Here is an 18079-nt window from a genome sequence, read left to right as displayed (position 1 = left end):
AAAACAGAAGTGTTTATTTCTCAAGATTTGCTGGGTAAAAATTCCTGAGGTATTTCTTTTTTTGTTGTGTCTAATTGTTTCAACATAAGTTGTATTTTTCCCAAGCAGTTCTTGAAGCAGAGGATAGCTAGTAAACCAATTATCGCCCGTGATGTTACGTCCTACTCCTGAAACTGGTTTCGCAATTCTCATGACGAACTCCTTTCCTGCGTTGCTTACATCAAAAGCCCCCGCCGGCTGTTTTCCACAATAAATTTCCATATTCGCAGTGTACATTCTACAATCCACTAACACAAACACCTTCGGGTCATAGCGAGCAGGTTTACTAGGTATTAGGTACAGCTGATCATCAATTGTGAGGTACTCCCCAGGAATACAGTAAGTTCTGAAAGTTTTCTAACACCAAATCCATAAGTTCTCTTATTGGTGACAGTTTGTCGTGCTTTTTTCTCTCATTTCCGGTTCTTACGTCATCAAATCTGAGGCAACGAAGCAAGAAATGAAATCTATTCCTCGAAATAGTCAAATAGACTCTTTCAATATCACTGCCTTTCTCATTGTCCCATATTCTGCAGGTATTCAACTTCGAAAACTTCAGCATACCAGTGAAAAAAAGTATATCAAAAAGGGCACGCATTTCACATTGATCCGTTAATTTTGCATCTTCTTCTCTAGAAAATATGTGCCTGATTGTTTCTGTATAAATGCTGTTACTTTTCACGATCAGCTCTATTACTCTGTCATCAATAATCAAGTTAATGCAAACGAATTTCAGATTTTGAATTTTTTGTCTCTCCTTTTCAACCAGGAGCACGAAGAAAGATATTGGTGGACTTTGTTTTAACATTAGGACGAGGCGGTAATTTATTCCGTTTTATTTTATCTTTTCCAAAATAAAAATCAGATCCTTCACTTGCCTTGTCGAAGTTCTCTTCCCTGACGACATTATCTTCTTCCGGTTGTTTTCACTTGCCTTGTTGAAGCTCTCTTCCATGTGCACATTGTCTTCTTCCGATTCTTCCGCGACATTGTTTCCAGTTTGCTGGTCTGGTCGATCATCATCGTCGCTTGTATATGCATCGCACAGATTAGAATCACAATCGGATGGCTCATCAGTATGCAGTTCCTCCTCTAGCCATTGCACCCAAATCCTTTCATCAGAAGTGCGTTCTGCCATTATACCTAAATAATAAACATTAATTAATCCAATAGCAATCCAAACATATTACAAATATAATGGAAACTATGATTTTTACTTACCATATAAAATACGTGCTGGCATTTCGATACTCGCGTGGAGTACACGTGTGCGCCAAACACGACAGGAAACACTCGAGACTTTCCTACGAGAAGATCCGTGCAGGACGGCGCACGCCACTTACTGTAGGTACAGGTTAGAAGAAGAACGCCATACTCTGAGAATTTTACCACCGCCACTCTGGCCAACAATAAGAAAATAACGTTTAGAACGTCAATGGAGTACATTTGTACTCCACGCGACTAACCGAGGGATAAATATGGACTTTTTCTAACAAATTTTTAGAATGACCCTTTGTCCTGTAGCAAAATTTTAATCACCTACCAAGTAACATCACATCTGCCCCCACTGTCTGCTGAAATGCCATACTTCTTGCTTATGACAGCAGACAGTAGTAGTTACTACAGTGATTATAAAATAAGCTTACATGATTTTGAAAATCACAGGTTTTTATGGTGTGGTCTGAGGAGGTACCTTATATTATGGTACCAGAGGATAGGAAAGAGTGTAAGGAGTGTATTATATTTTTCTTCACATCATAACAACGTGTTTGCTCAGTTGAAAACTGGAACTTAGTTTCTGTACAAATAAAATTATACTAACAATTGCATACAGTAAAAGAAAATACTTAGTATTGTTGTTGTTGTTGTGGTCTCCAGTCCTAACACTGCTTTGATGCAGCTCTCCAAGCTACTCTATCATGTGCAAGCTTCTTCATCTCCCGTACCTACTGCAACCTACATCCTTCTGGATCTGCTTAGTGTATTCATCTCTTGGTCTCCCTCTACGATTATTACTGTTGTGTCTAGCTCATACAGCATAGACACAATGAGGTAGCTAGGTGCACGCTAAACTAACGCAGACGGGCTTGAAGTTCTGGAACATGAGACTTATTAATGAATCAGAAGAAAAGTACGTAGATGTTACTTAACTTTTATTCTCTTGTTGGAATACATCTCTTGAATAGTAGTAAGCTATAAGCACTGATACAAATGGGGCCTTGCTAGGTAGTAGCTATGGACTAAGCTGAAGGCTATTCAATCTGTCTCTCGGCAAATGAGAGGAAGGCTTCGTACGTCTGGTCGCAAGCTATGTCGTCCGTACAACTGGGGCGAGGTCTAGTCCGTGTCTTGTGACCTGCCATGTGGTGGCGCTAGGTTTGCGATTACACAGTGGCGACACGCGGGTCCGTCATGTACTACAGGACCGCGGCCGATTTAAGTTACCACCTAGCAAGTGTGGTGTCTAGCGGTGACACCACAATTACCCTCCACGCTGCCCTCCAGTACAAAATTGGTGATCCCTCGATGTCTCAGAACATGTCCTATCAACCGATCCCTTCTTCTAGTCAAGTTGTGCCACAAGCTCCTCTTCTCCCAATTCTATTCAATACCTCCTCATTAGTTATGTGATCTACCCATCTAATCTTCAGCATTCTTCTGTAGAACCACATTTCGAAAGCTTCTATTCCCTTCTTGTCTAAGCTATTTAACGTCCACGTTTCACTTCCATACATGGCTACACTCCATACAAATACTTTCAGAAACGACTTCCTGACATTTAAATCTATACTCGATGTTAACAAATTTCTCTTCTTCAGAAACGCTTTCCTTGCCATTGCCAGTCTACATTTTATATCCTCCCTACTTCGACCATCATCAGTTACTTTGCTCCCCAAATAGCAAAACTCCTTTACTACTTTAACTGTCTCATTTCCTAATTTAATTCCTTCAGCATCACCCGACTTAATACGACTACATTCCACTATCCTCGTTTTGGTTTTGTTGATGTTCATCTTATACCCTCCTTTCAAGACACTGTCCATTCCGTTCAACTGCTCTTCCAAGTCCTTTGCTGTCTCTGACAGAATTACGATGTCATCGGCGAACCTCAAAGTTTTTATTTCTTCTCCATGGATTTTAATACCTACTCCGAACTTTTCTTTTGTTTCCTTTGCTGCTTGCTCAATATACAGATTGAATAACATCGGGTTATAGGCTACAACTCTCACTCCCTTCCCAACCACTGCTTCCCTTTCATGCCCCTCGACTGTTATAACTGCCATCTGCTTTCTGTACAAATTGTAAATAGCCTTTCGCTCTCTGTATTTTACCCCTTCCACTTTCAGAATTTGAAAGAGAGTATTCCAATCAACATTGTCAAAAGCTTTCCCTAAGTCTACAAATGCTAGAAACGTAGGTTTGCCTTTCCTTAATCTTTCTTCTAAGATAAGTCGTAGGGTCAGTATTGTGTCACGTGTTCCCATATTTCTACGGAATCCAAACTGATCTTCCCCGAGGTCGGCTTCTATTAGTTTTTCCATTCGTCTGTAAAGAATTCGTGTTAGTATTTTGCAGCTGTGACTTATTAAACTGATAGTTCGGTAATTTTCACATCTGTCAACACCTGCTTTCTTTGGGATTGGGATTATTATACTCTTCTTGAAGTCTGCGGGTATTTCGCCTGTCTCATACATCTTGCTCACCAGATGGTAGAGTTTTGTCAGGACTGGCTCTCCCAAGGCTGTCAGTAGTTCTAATGGAAGTTCTTTAGTGTTAGGTACTCTTAATTGTCTTTACATCTATTTTAGCATATACCAAGCACTGTTTTTGTTATAAAATTTTGTTTGTCATAAATGATGAAACTGACTTGTTTTGGTTGGCTTATGTCACCTAAACACTTCAGTTATTTTTAGTCGCATTGTTCTCAACTCTCAGCGTTGTTGATTCAAAGTCTAGCATGAGTGAATGTGTGCAGGAGTCTTGTCCAAACGAACACCGTATTTTGCCTCGTCTTTTCAAGTCGCATCCCCAGAATACTATGTCGGTTCATTTGCGGCGCAGTGGAAACCGAAGATGACACTAGGCGGGGTGTTTTGGGCAAGACATTAGTTCGACAAGTTTGCCACACGTCTGTAATACTCTTTCAAGTAGTTCACCATTTAGCGTTGGCCGTCGTCCTTTTGATGCACCGCCTACACACGGTCTCACGCGTTCCATCTCATAACTCCTCAGAATATCGCCCCGTTACACAAATTAAATATCTTTAAACGTATTAATAAACATTTGTCATAATCATAGCACTTTCCCTTTCTTATGTGTTCTGTTGTGCGGAAAACATGTCCACCTCGTTTTAATATTGGTAACAAGTAAGTCTGTTACGGATGCAGAAGGTTACATTGCGTTTTACACATACATATATACATTAATTAATTTTTAACATTCAAGTTACAATTAGATCTTATCGTTCATTAAACACACCTTGAGAAAAATTTTATTTTGTTTGCTGCTGAGCTACAACACTGAACCGCCAAAGGAACTGGTATTGACGTGCATATTCAAATACAGAGACATGTAAACAGAAGACGGCGCTGCGGTCGGCAACGCCTGTATAAGAAAACAAGTCTCTAGGGCAGTGTTGTTAGATCGGTTACTGCTGCTAAACTGGCAAGTTATCAAGCTTTAAGTGAGTTTGAACGTGGTGTTATATAGCGCACGAGCAATGGGAAACAGCATCTCCAAGGTAGCGATGAAGTGGAGATTTTCCCTAACGACCATTTCACGAGTGTAGCGTGACTATCAGGAATCCGGCTAAACATAAAATCTCCGACAGTGCTGCGGCCTTAAAAAAATTCTGCAAAGACGTCAGAAGAGAATCGTTCGACCTGAAGGAAGTGCAACCCTTTCGAAAATTACTGCATATTTCAATGTTTCTCCATCGACAAGTGTCAGCGTGCGAACCATTCAACGAAATGCTTTCGGAACCGAATGTCCAATCAAGTACCCTTGATGACTGAACGACATAAAGCTTTACGCGTCGCATAGGCCCGTCAACATCAACATTGGACTGTTCTTGACTCGTTTCAAATTGTATCGAGCAGGTGGACGTGTACAGGTATGGAGAAGTCCTCATGAATCCATGGACCCTGCATGTCAGCAGGGAACTGTTCAAGCTGGTGGAGGCTCTGTAATGGTGTGGGGTTTGTGCAGGAGGTGGACTGAGATGGGACCCCTGATACTTCTAGATACGACCCTGACTGGTGGCATGTATGTAAACATCCTGTCTGATCACCTGAATCCATCCATGTGCATTGTACATTCTGAGGGACTTAGGCAATTGCAGCAGGAGGATGAACACCCCACACGTCCAGAATCGCTAAAGAGTAGGTACAGGAACTTTTTTCTGAGTTCAAACATTTCCGCTGGCCACCAAACTCTCCAGTCATGAACATTATTGATCACATCTGGGATGCCTTGCAACGTGCTGTTCAGAAGAGATCTCCACCCTCCCGTACTCTTACGGATTTATGGACAGCCCTGCAGGATTCATGGCGTCAGTTCCCTCCAGCACCACTTCAGACATTAGTCTAGTCCACACCACATCGCGTTGTGGAACTTCTGTGTTCTCACGGGGCCCCTACACGTTATTAGGCAGGTGTACCAGTTTATTTGGTTCTTCGGTGTAGAAGGCATTGGATGGAAGCATACCATCATGATTCGACAGATCAGGCCTACTTGGGAGCAGACGTTGTAAATTGTGGTAATGACGCCCTCAGTAATGTGTTCGATCCCTTCCTTCTTTACACGTGTTGTACGACCACGCTTTCCATTTAGGAGAGTGGTTACGCTTAGGAATCGGGTTACGAGTAAGGTTTGTGTTACGTCTTTTTTGGGGATGTATCTATAGTCGTTTTGCTTTATACCTCGATGCGCTGGTATCCTGAGAAAATGCGTCGCATTTCATTAACATTACACCTAAACCATTTCTTGCATTTTGTTCATAAAATGAATGTTGTTTATCAACATTCCTGGGGTATTAGGAGTCGTTGTTCCAATGAACAAGTTATAAGGGGCAGTATAATGAAAACGATATACCTGCCACAATGAAACGATAGAATGGTTCGTCTACATCTACATACATACTCTGCAATCCACCATACGTTGCGTGGCGGAGGGTGCCTCATACCACAACTAGCATCTTCTCTCCCTATTCCACTCCCGAACAGAACGAGAGGAAAATGACTGCCTATATGCCTCTGTACGAGCCCTAATCTCTCTTATCTTTGTGGTCTTTCCGCGAAATGTAAGTTGGCGGCAGTAAAACTGTACTGCAGTCAGCCTCAAATGTTGGTTCTCTAAATTTCCTCAGTAGCGATTCACGAAAAGCACGTCTCCTTTCCTCTAGAGACTCCCACCCGAGTTCCTGAAGCATTTCCGTAACACTCGCGTGATGATCAAATCTACCAGTAACAAATGTAGCAGCCCGCCTCTGAATTGCGAATTGCTTCTATGTCCTCCCTCAATCCGACCTGATAGGGATCCCAAACGCTCGAGCAGTACTCAAGAATAGGTCGTATTAGTGTTTTATAAGCGGTCTCCTTTACAGATGAACCACATCTTCCCAAAATTCTACCAATGAACCGAAGACGTCCATCAGCCTTCCCCACAACTGCCATTGCGTGCTTGTCCCACTTCATATCACTCTGCAATGTTACGCCCAAATATTTAATCGACGTGACTGTGTCAAGCGCTACACTACCAATGTAGTATTCAAACATTACAGGATTCTTTTTCCTATTCATTTGCATTAATTTACATTTATATATATTTAGAGTTAGCTGTCATTCTTTACACCAATCACAAATCCTGTTCAAGTCATTTTGTATCCTCCTACAGTCACTCAACGACGACACCCTCCCGTACACCACAGCATCATCAGCAAACAGCCGCCCATTGCTATCCACCCTATCCAAAAGGTCATTTATGTAGATAGAAAACAACTGCGGACCTACCACACTTCCCTGGGGCACTCCAGATGATACCCTCACCTCCGATGAACACTTTCCATCGAGGACAGCGTACTGGGTTCTATTACTTAAGAAGTCAAAAGCAATCACCACACGCATTAAGAGATTAATTCCAGTTGGAGATGAGACTATCAATTCCTGTTTTGCAGACCGTGGTCGGCCACTGATGGATCCACAACTGTACACACTCTTGCGCTCCCTGGTCCAACTGAAATCGTTGTCTACGGATGTCTTTCTTTAGGTCACCAACCATGTGAAAATCAAATGACGAAAGATCCAGGCTGTATAGAGGATACTGCAAGGTTTCTTTCAAGGTGGGCATTATCATGCAACACGGTGCTTCTGTCCACGAGATTACGGCAGCCCGAAGGCAAACTGCAAAGCCAGCTGTGTAAACATCCCACATCTCCCTCGCCAAAGAAATCCAAATCTGTTCACACGAGTTCCGGTAAGGTCATTATGTCCTTCCTCATCGACTGCAGGGGCCCTCTGCTCGTCAAGTGATCGAGCATGGAACCACAATCAATACACAGTGCTGTGAAGACATATTGAAGAAACTGTGACGTGTCATAAAGTCAAAAAGCCCAGCAATTCTGTCGGACTGAGTCATCTGGTTGCACGCTAACGCCCGCCTCCACACTGCCAATCGGACAAAGGCTACACTTCAGCGATTTTGTTGGGAAACAGTGGAACATCCTCCACACAGCCCAATTCATTCACCGTGTGATTTTCACTTCATTGGTAACTTGGAGAAGGACGTGCGTGGACATCAGTTTCAGTCAGATGAGGAAGTGCATGAATGAGTGCAGTTGATCCATCGATGGTAACCGTGTTCTATGAAACAAAAATTGATCGTCTCATCTCGCAGTGGGATAATTGTCTTAACGCATATGGTGATTATTTTTTAATCAAACACTTCCATGGTCCCACTGTGGCTGGTGTTCCGTTTTCATTTGACTGTCACTTATAGATTTGATCAGTATGTGTTTAGACTACTGGTGATAAAAGTTGCAGATGCGAAACAACGTTTCCGACAGTCTGAGAGCAAACGGCAAAGTCAACTGTGGAAACATTCCACATCTCCCCCGCCAAAGAAGTCCAAACCTGGCTACACAAGTTCTGGCAAGGTCATGATGTCCTTCTTCTTCAACTGCAGGGTCCCTCTGCTCGTCAAGTCCTCGAGCTTGGAGTCACAATCAATGCACAGTGCTACGAAGGCACTTTGAAGAAACTGGCGTGCCTCGAAGTCAAAACGCCCAGGAATGCCGTCGGACGGTCATCCTGTCGCACGATAATATTCGCCGTCACACTGCAAACTAGACAAAGGCTACACTTCAGCGATTTGGTTGGGAAAAATTACAACATCTTCCGAACAGTCCGAATCTTTTACTGTGTGATTTTCACTTCATTGGTGACATGCAGAAGGACATCGGTTTCAGTCAGACGAGAAGTGCGTGAGTGAGTGTTGTGGATCCGTCAGCTGCCGATTGCGTTATATGAAACAGGGAATGATAGTTTTGTCTCCCAGTGGGATACATATCTTAATGCGTGTGGTGATTATTTTTGAATCAAACCCTACCATGGTCTCATTTGGCTGGTGTTCGGTTTTCGTTTGACTGTCTCTTATAGATTTGATCAGTACCGTGTTTAGAATACCATTGACAAAAGTTGTAAAGGTGAACCAACGACTGGCTACAGGAGGCAAGATCAAATGAACACGGGATGCGATATTTATGTAGAGAATAGAGTGGAGAGCTATATAAAAGCAATCTTTGTACTGAAGACCACAATAACAACAACGTAAAGCATACTTGTACATATGAATGGCTTAAGAAGCTATTGGTACCCGGTATTTAGAACACTTGCGATCAAAGATTGCAGAAGGGATAATAAACATTCCTTCAGGATTTCTAAAATCATTGTCGAACGTGGCAGCTAGGCGACTATTCAAGTTGGTGTGTAAAATCTATGAGTCTAGAGACATAGTACCAGTCTTTCAGAAAAATACCATCCACACAATCCCGAAGGTGGCACGAGCAGATATATAGGAAAATTGTCGTTTCAGCTTAACAGCTCTATCATCCAAGCTGATAATAAGAATAATATATGAAAAACTGCAAAAGGTCTGTTGCTTGACGATCGGTTTGGCTTTAGTAGAGATGAAGGTACCAGAGAGGTAGTTCTGACGTTGTGGTTGATGATGGATGCAAGACTGAAGAAAAATCGAGACACGTTCATTGGATCTGTCGACCTGGAAAACGCGTTCGAAGATGTGAAATGGTGCAAGATGTTCAAAATTCTGAGAAAATTTGGGGTAAGCTGTAGGGAAAGACCGGTAATACAGAAAATGTAAGAGAAACAAGGGGAACAATAAGATTGGGAGACCAAGAAAGAAGTGCTCGAATTATAAATTGTGTAAGACAGGGATGTAGTCTTTCGCCCCATTTGTTCAGTCTCTACATCGAAGAAGCAATGACGGAAATAAAAGAAGGGTTCAAAACTGGGATTAAAATTCAGTGGAATGATGTCAGTGATAAGATTCGCTGATGATATTACTATTCTCAGTGAAAATTAAGAATAATTATAGGATGTGTTGAATGGAATGAACAGTATAATGACTACAAGATATGGATTAACAGTAAATCAAAGAAAGACTGAAGTAATTGGAAGTAGCAGAACTGAAATCAGTGAGAAACTAAACATCAGGGTTGGTGGTGACGAAGTGGATGAAGTTAAGGAAATCTGCTACCTTGGAAGCAACACATGATGGACGAAGCAAGGAGGACATTAAAAGCAGGTTAGATTAGGTGGAAAGGACATTCATCACCAAGAGAAGTCTTCTAACGTCAAACATCAATCTTAACCTGAGGAAGAAATTTCTGAGAATGTACTTTTGGAGTACGGCATTGTATGCTAGTGAAACATGGACTGTGTGAAAACTGGAAACGAAAAGAGTCGAAGCGTTTGAGGTGAGGTGCTACAGAAGAATGTGCAAAATTAGGTCGACATGAGGAGGTTTTCCGCGAAATCGGCGAGGAAAGGAACACAACGGAGAGCACTGGAAAGAAGAAGGAACAGGACAATAGGAGATGTGGTAAGATGGTACTAAAGGGAACAGTAGAGGGTAAAAACCGTGGGGAAAAGCAGAGATTGCAATATATCCAAGAAATAAATGAGGGCACAAGTGCTACTCTGAGAGGTAGAGGTTGGTGCAGGACAGGAAAAAGCCGAATACGAGTACAAGGTTTTAACCACTGTGCCATTTATCTGTTCTTTATACAGTCTCATCATGACAGCGTATAAAAATAAGTAAGAATCACATTTTTTTCGTGCTTGAGTCCACAGCTACAATAAATTTCCTGAAAGAAGACACTTTTCAGCTTGAAGCTGTTATTTATTTGAAAATAATACGTTATTTGTTGGGAGACTAGCTGAATTTTGAGGCCTTGAGTATTATCAAGCAATTTCAAGCGAAAAGTTTTGTGTGTTATGTTGACTCCTACCCAGCCTATTATGTACATGTAGAATATTGTAAGATGTTTATGAGTGGCTGGTTGATGCACTGTCAATGAAGAGCCCACCACGACTCTTAAAATCTTCTTTCACCCTTTTGATCATTTTGCCAGCAAGCCATGATGTGCGCAGCCATGTGGGAAGGCTAGCATGTAATTTTCTGACATATTTCCGTCGACTGGTGAAATATAGTACAATTATAGATGACTGGTTCTTATACATGTAACGAAAAAAGTACAACCTATATTTGAATTTATTCACCGTACAAGTACACGAAGTTCAGTAACATACATCAGCATGAGTCTTGGATTAATAACACACAACTCGCATTGCTCGGTTAACAGCTTACAAATTAAAAGAAAAGGAAAGTTAGTTGCTAACAAATGGAAGTATACAAGATAATTTGACAAAACCAGGCTGGGGGATATCTAATCTCTAATAAAATAAAGTATTTGTTTCTTTTAACCAACAGTACGTCATATGAAATTACTTCTTTCAAATAATAATAAGACAATTTTGAAAAGTTTATTAATATCATATTCTACTCCCATTTCGTAATTTAATATTGTTCTATCTGTTGCCACAAAAATAGCTCAGTTTGCATCTGCTTAACTTAAATCATTATTTTCATTGATTTTTATGTGATTCATAGTTCAAAAATCCACAGTTTCACATTTCATAAGTATGTGATTGTAGTTAATACTACTACAATCAAAATGTTGATAAATAGGTCAGAAGTGATAGCTTATTGACCTGGGACTGGACGTGTCCATGACCAACTGAAACGATTTATGCACGTGAAGAAAAAAGAAAGGGTCAGTTACAGCCAGACTCACACAACGTATTACACTGGACGTCAACGGTAGCTGTCTTCTACGTCCGTTCTTACATGGCAACTCGAAAAACATAGAAGTTATGCCACATCCAAATGGACCTTTGCTAAATAAAAAACCTTTATTTCAAATCACCCTGTTGGCCTATGACTGCTTTATTTTAGTATTTGTCACAAAGATCAGTGCACAAAAGGGGTTCTCCAATGTTTTATTTTGATTGGTACTTGCATGAGAAACAAATTACGTGGGAAACCATATGTACTCATATCCTATGGTTCCAATGCTTTTGCCCTTTAAATCAGCTGTTTTATTATTACACATGTATTACGGTAATTCTGTTCACTCCCTGAAACATGTAGTCATGCTAAGAGACATGCAAGATTTGTGAACTTGAAGAACTACGATATTTGCGACTATGAGAACGTAATGCCACAGTTGCAGTCGGAGAATGCAGTGGTCAACTCTTGGTATGTGCTAATTACAGTATCTTAAACTGCAGTTGAGTGCAGAGTTTGCATATTACATAGAAGGATTGGGAGCCACAAGAATATAAGAAGGTTAATCTTAAGCATCTATTTTTATAAACACATTTCTATTGGACCACGGCTTCTTAGTCTTCTTTGGCAGTACTGCCCTTGATGGGCCTTGGTCTTCTCAACAATGGTTCGCCATAAATCTCTGATCTCTACTTTTCTCTTCCATCCTCGTCTCCCCATCTTGGTAAGGTCAGCCAACACATTGTCTAGCCATCTAGCTCTTGGTCAGCCCTTCTTTCTGGTGGAACACAATGTGCCTTTCGTTATTCGTTTGGACATCCTCTTATCTGTTATCCACTCCATATGACCTTACCAGCGTATTCTTTGAGATTTAACAAGTTTTACTACATCTTTCCCTTGTATAAGCTCTCATATTTTTGGTTGTATCTTACTATCCAACCCTGTTCCTCTCTCACAGGCCCATAACTTTTTCGCAGGGTTGTCCCTTCAAATACCCTTAGGTTTTTCACATTTTCTTCTGGAATTGTCCACATTTCTGAGCCATATGTAACAAATGGTTGCGCAAGGGAATGGTAAAATATTAAGTTGAGCAATAGTGTAATTTGAGAATTCTTGAATACCTGTAAGTTTGCGTAATGGGCTCTGTTTCCTGCTTGTATCCTTTCTCTAATACAGTGTCTCATATTATTATCGCTAGTTTAGAGGATACCCTCAAAACCTTTATTAGTGGCCTTCGGGCCATATGGTGTTCTTCCTGCTATAGAAATGGACATTTATACGTATTTGGTCTTGTTTTCTTTCACCGTAGGTCCAATTTTTGCTCCTTCTGGCAGGCGGACACTAATGAGCGAGAGATGCAGTGCAGTTCATCTTCTGATTGCTGGCCAAACTGTTGGCGGAATGTGCGCTGGCGTCGGCTGACCCCGTCTTCACCTTCCCACGCTCTGACTCGTTTGCCGTCTGGTCAACAAGCGTCCCTCCAGCACGATCTAGTGGACCTACTGGATAACATCGGAAGTTCCAACTGCTTTTGTTGTTTATAGAGAAGTCGCACCGTTAGAAAGTTGCGGCGAAATACCGGAAGACATGCAGAGGATCGACACTTGGTGTCTAGATTGGGAACTGAAATTCATGATAAACAAATTTAACATATCGCACACAAATTGGCAGAAATGCCTATTATTGTATGATTTTACGATATTACAGAACAATCACTGAAGCAGTCACAACCATTAAATATCATGTATATGGACTGATTTAAAGTGGAACAAGCACATAAAACTAATCACAGGTAAGGCAGATGCCAGGCAGAGATCCATTGGACGAATCCTCAAATAGGGCTTATCTGGTACATGTACAACTGAGATAGCTTACACAACCCTTGTCCTCTCAGTACTTGAATATTACTGAAGTCTGGAATCTATACTAGATAGGATTGATAGAGGAAACAGGAAAAATCCAAAGAAAAGTAGCACCTTTCGTTACAGGTCTATTCAGCAAGCGCGAAAGCGCCACGGAATTGTGCAGCCAACTCTAGTGGTAGTCACCGGAAGACAGGTGTTCTGCATCATGCTGCTGTTCACCGTTAAGGCTCCGAGAACACACATCCCTAGAAGAGTCAGTAACTATATTGCTTCCTCCTACGTATATCTCGCGAAAAGACGAAGAAATTAAAATTAGAGTGACTACAGCTCACACGGAGGCTTACCAGCAATCGTTCTTCCCTCGAACCATTCGTGACTGGAACAGAAAAAGGGAGAAGTCACACTGGTACACGAATTACCCTCCACCAGATACCAGGAGCTGCCTTGCGGAGTATAGATGTGGAAGTAGATGTCTCTCAGGGTACCTAAAACCATCTCCATTACAGAAGGCACACTTTCTTACCGGAATTTCCCATCCAAAATGTCAGTGGCGCAGTTCTGAACAGAATGGATAGCTTAAGATTCGAATGTGTCTTAACTACATACCAATGAAGAAATCTTCTCCGGTGATCAGCCAAGTGGTGGCGTCGTCTTATCGCAACGTTTCGGTGAGTTTCATACCCATCATCTTCAAGTTGAGATGACGGGTGCAAAGATGATGGGTATGAAACTCATCCGAACACTCCGACGAGTCGACGACACGACTTGGTTGATCACCCGAGAATGTTTTATCATTGGAATATGCCGAGAAAGCCTACACCACATATACGAAGGGGTACCCAAACAAAACCGCAATACCACTGCCGTAGGTGGAGCTTGTGTAGTACACATTTCTGCCTCTAGGCGTGTATAACGCAACTCGATGGCAGTTCAGTGCCACCTGTGTTGTCGACCTGGCTTGTTCTGTTCATCTGCAGTGATTGTTTTTACTAGCGCTGTTTTGTTCTTGTTTCGTTTACGATGACAAGTTTAAGTGAACAACGTGCAGCTGTGAAATTTTGTTTTCTACTCGCTAAAAATGCTGCCGAAACTGTTTTAATGTTGAAAACAGGTTTCCAAGATGACGTTAGGGCAAAAATTCAAGTGTACGAGTGATTTTCTAGATTTAAAAATGACAGCATGTTGACTGATGATAAACCTCGTTCCCAACGTCCATTAACTGCGCGAATAGAAGAAAATATTGAAAAAATTCGAGAGCTTGAGGTCATAGACCATCGACAGACAATTGATCTATTGTTAGAGATTAGTGGGTTATATTGGAGCTCGGTTCAGCGAATTTTAACGAAAGGTTTGTGAATGGAAAGGATTGCTGCCAAGTTGTTCCTCAGGTTCTGATTGTCAATAAAAAGGAAAGTCGAGTTGAAATGTGTCGTGCATCAGAGCAACAGATTGTAACTGATCCGCGTTTTCTGTCTAAGGTCATTATTGGAGATGAGTCAGGGTGTTATGGTTCGACAAAGAAACAAAGCAAGGGTCAAGCTAATGGAAGATATGATTGTCACTCTGTATAAAAAAAAATCGTCAAGTAAAATCGAACGTCAAAACAACAATGATTTTCTCTTTTTGATGCCAAAAGCATAGTTCATTCAGAGTTTATTCCGCCAGGTCAGACCATAAATCAGACCTTTCATTTGGAACTTTTAAGAAGATTGTGCAACAGTGTTAATCAGAAAAGATATGATTTGCGGCAGACAGGGGACTGGATCTTCCATGACTACAACTCGCCTGCACACACAACTATGCCTGTTACAAAGTTTTTGGGTAAAAATTGGATGGTTCTGCTGCCCTATGCCCTTACTCGCCTTAACTGTCCTTTGTGACTTTTTCTTATGTCCACGCATGAAAAGAGGCATAAAAGGACACTGATTTTACAACACTGAAAGAGTCAAGGAAAAAAAAGAGGGAGGAGCTGTCAGCCATTTCTAAAGATGACTACAAAAATATTCCACAAAGCAAGATAACCAGGATCCCATCGTCACGTTTGAAAATAAAGCATGCCAAAAATATCTCTGTGGTGCACCAATGTTATTCTCCACTCACTAAACTGTCATCAGCCAACCATGCATTTGACGATGCTTAAAAACATGTATTGGAATGGTAGGTGCCATGGAGCCACAAAGATGTTAATAGAGATACGAATTTGCACATGGGCTCCAGCATACACATTTTCTAGACAATCGCCGATAAATGACATCATTGTCATTTGCTCTGACTTTCATCAACTACCAGAAGTGTGTTTACACCTCGCTACTAGTCCATTTGGTTATGTTTTTTGAAGTGGAAAACAAAAGAAAAACTCTAGATTTTTTTAGTACAAGATAGATATATTTCTAAAATAAATCAAGGAAATTGCATCAGTTACTTAAAATAAAAGAAATGACTACTGGAGTATAAAAGAAGGTATCGCACCGTGCCAAAAACAGTGGCACAACTCAAAATTGCAATACTTGAGTAAACTCGACTTTATTTTATTTATTCTATAAAACTAACATTAAACTAGTACATGCTTACTTTCAATTTCAGTTAAATGTATCTGGCAGTAAATTCAGTTATATTTTTCGTTTATGTTAGGACACTTAACCCATATACTTCAATTAAACAAACTAAAGATGCCGTTTTTCGATTGTGCCACTTATTTGCCAGGGTGTGACATGTACACTGTCTCGTTTCAGTCATTACTTTTTCAGTTTTCTTCCACTCAGTTCGCATAAACACGACATTTACGTATAAAATTCGTCAAATATATGCTAATTACATATCACATTGCCACTTTTATGAAAAATGCACTTCTAATTTCTAACTATCCAGTACAGTTAAGAAATTGCTAATGATTTTTTTCTACCTTTTTGTACTTTACACTTCACGTAAATGTTCATAGAACATGCAGCTTTGTTTAAAAATAGGAATCTAGCTGTAATCGAACCCAAGCCCTCATCAGTGAGCAAGCACGTTCCACAGAGCCACACTGCTTGTAGGGAAAAAAAAGCTATTTTATCATAGCACATTAGACTTGATCACAGAAATTGGAAGTCCATTTTCTCGATAATTTTCGAGAGTTCCATCTAACTACTTTCTGAGAGTTACATTTGTGTTTTGAACTTTGTGAACAATAAATATCAAAAATTACAAAAATCCGATTGTCAGTGATCTCCTTGTTACAGGAAAACATCAGACGTAGAGGCTGAATTTAATTCTACTCATAGTAAGTTTGATTCACAAATTAATAAACTTTCTAGGTTCATCTTATGAATAGTGCTCAGTATATGATGCCTTGAGTCTGTCTTAGTACATCAAAGGATACTATCCTCTTAATACTGTACACTTATAAAACCGTGGTCATCTTGTGAAAACCAGAAGTGAACCATGATCCAAGATAAATGTGGTCAACTCCCTCATTTAGCTTTGATCAATGTTGGTGCACCAGAATATTGCACTGAACAGGGTTAAAGGCCGACTTTGTGGGGTTAACATTTAGTCAAGGTTGGTGCACTCCTAATGTTTTGGCTCATCAGTACATATAATGCAATCATTACAAATAATAATTAATGATCCTCATAGAAGATGCCTGCAATAGTAGTGAAATCACTGAAGTTTAATCATATTCAAACATGATACAGATGCAGTTTTATTGAAATGCTTCAACACTATTTGTTTTTCTTAATACTTTATTTTTATATTTCTGTAGTTCATTCTAATATGTTTGCTGCTGTTTGCGATTGTGCTTTGCTATTTTTTCTCTTGTTGTTATTTGGTAATTATTCCTTTTCTTAAATTACACATGCCAACAATGGATAAACTTTTTGCCTGAAAATACCTTAGTCTTATGTTTTTAGGGTGGCAAATGATACTTAAAAAAGTGTTTCACCTATCATTTCTTCAGAGTTTACAGTTAAATTTATTAAATTAAGCGATTTTTAAAGAATTTAACAGCCTTCATATAGTTAAAACAATCTAAAAACAACGTGTAATGAATGTAGATGATGTTGATAGCACTGCTGAAAAACATTTGATGGAAAAAAGGGTTGATTCCATTTTTGTATTAACAGATGGTGTTTTGTTTACTGTCAATATAACCTCACTTTCTCATTTCCTGTACACGTGCTCAGTACAATGTCTAATCGTGGTTATAAAAACACTGCCGTCAGTTTTTGTTTTATTTATAGTCAATTTGTGATTATATAACACCAAAGGAACATTACAGACTTTGTGAAAACGGTTTATGTATCATACTTTGGGTATAAACTTGATGATAAAGATAAATCTAGAGCGCTGCCTAAGGTATGTTATGTGTGTTGAAGATCTGAGAAAATGGTCCCAAAAGGAGGAAAGAAAACCTTTAGATTTGCTGGTCCTATGATATGGAGGGAGCCAAGAAATCATTCTGATGATTGTTGCTTTTTCATTGTTGTTATTATTGGTCATAATTCGAAAAACAAGAAGGTAATAAGCTACCCTAACCTTCTGTCAGCCATTTGACCAGTGTATATGGTGAAGATTTGCTGGTTCCTAAACCACCAAATGATTTAAATTCTATTCCAACAGAATATTTTCTGATGTAAAATGTCATTTAGATGAACCAGATGATGACGAATTCCATTGTAATATAGAAAGTCTAGAGCCCAAGTTGCTTACTCAGACCGAGCTTAACGATTTGGTTAGGGATCTGGGCTTAATAAAAGTAAGAACTGAATTGCTTGGCTCTAGATTAAAAGAAAGGAACTTACTGGCAGTTGGAACCAGCATATGCA

This window comes from Schistocerca nitens, chromosome 10 (genome assembly GCF_023898315.1).
Source record: "Schistocerca nitens isolate TAMUIC-IGC-003100 chromosome 10, iqSchNite1.1, whole genome shotgun sequence".
Taxonomy (NCBI): domain Eukaryota; kingdom Metazoa; phylum Arthropoda; class Insecta; order Orthoptera; family Acrididae; genus Schistocerca; species Schistocerca nitens.
Note: the sequence above shows the minus strand (reverse complement) of the source record.